This window comes from Arachis ipaensis, chromosome B02, assembly GCF_000816755.2.
Source record: "Arachis ipaensis cultivar K30076 chromosome B02, Araip1.1, whole genome shotgun sequence".
Classification (NCBI taxonomy): Eukaryota; Viridiplantae; Streptophyta; class Magnoliopsida; order Fabales; family Fabaceae; genus Arachis; species Arachis ipaensis.
This window is the reverse complement of record NC_029786.2, coordinates 63293087-63293743: the sequence shown is the minus strand read 5'-3', so window position 1 is coordinate 63293743 and position 657 is coordinate 63293087.

Here is a 657-nt window from a genome sequence, read left to right as displayed (position 1 = left end):
TTAATACATTTTAATAATAATATGACACATAAATTTTTTTACTAAAAGACATTCTACACGTCTTTACCTTTATGGGAGTATCCTCCTTAATTATATCCTTCCCCTGCATAGCTAAAGAGGAAAGGCAAGAAGCCAAGAAGCACTCTTTGTTCAGCTAATAAAGGAATATTGAAATTAAGGAAGTTATTTCTTCATTCTGAAATTAATTAATTAATTGATCGTAACGTGCTTATCTATCTAATTATGGAAGAATAATATGGGGGGTACGGGAGAAAAACAAACGGTTCCAAACTTCCTATGAGAAAAATAACCAAATCAATTAATGCAATCAGATGTTATTAGTCTATCGGTTGAATTCGCTAGAGGCGTGTAATAAGAAGCACTATTCTTTCTTGGTTTTACACATGTATTGGCATACCAAACTTTCCTAACGGGTAACGGAAATTTTGGGGGTGTGGCCCATTGGAGATAGATAGAAAGCTTAGCTTATTTTTTGAAAGATTAAGTTATGATCTTTATATATGGGTCCTTATACTGTATAGATGTAAATTTATACAGATTTACAAAAATTCTATTTTAATTATGTTCTTTTTTTTGGATATGTGTCCATTTTTTGTCTTATAAATAAACTCATGGCTTGACTTTGAAACTTGGAAA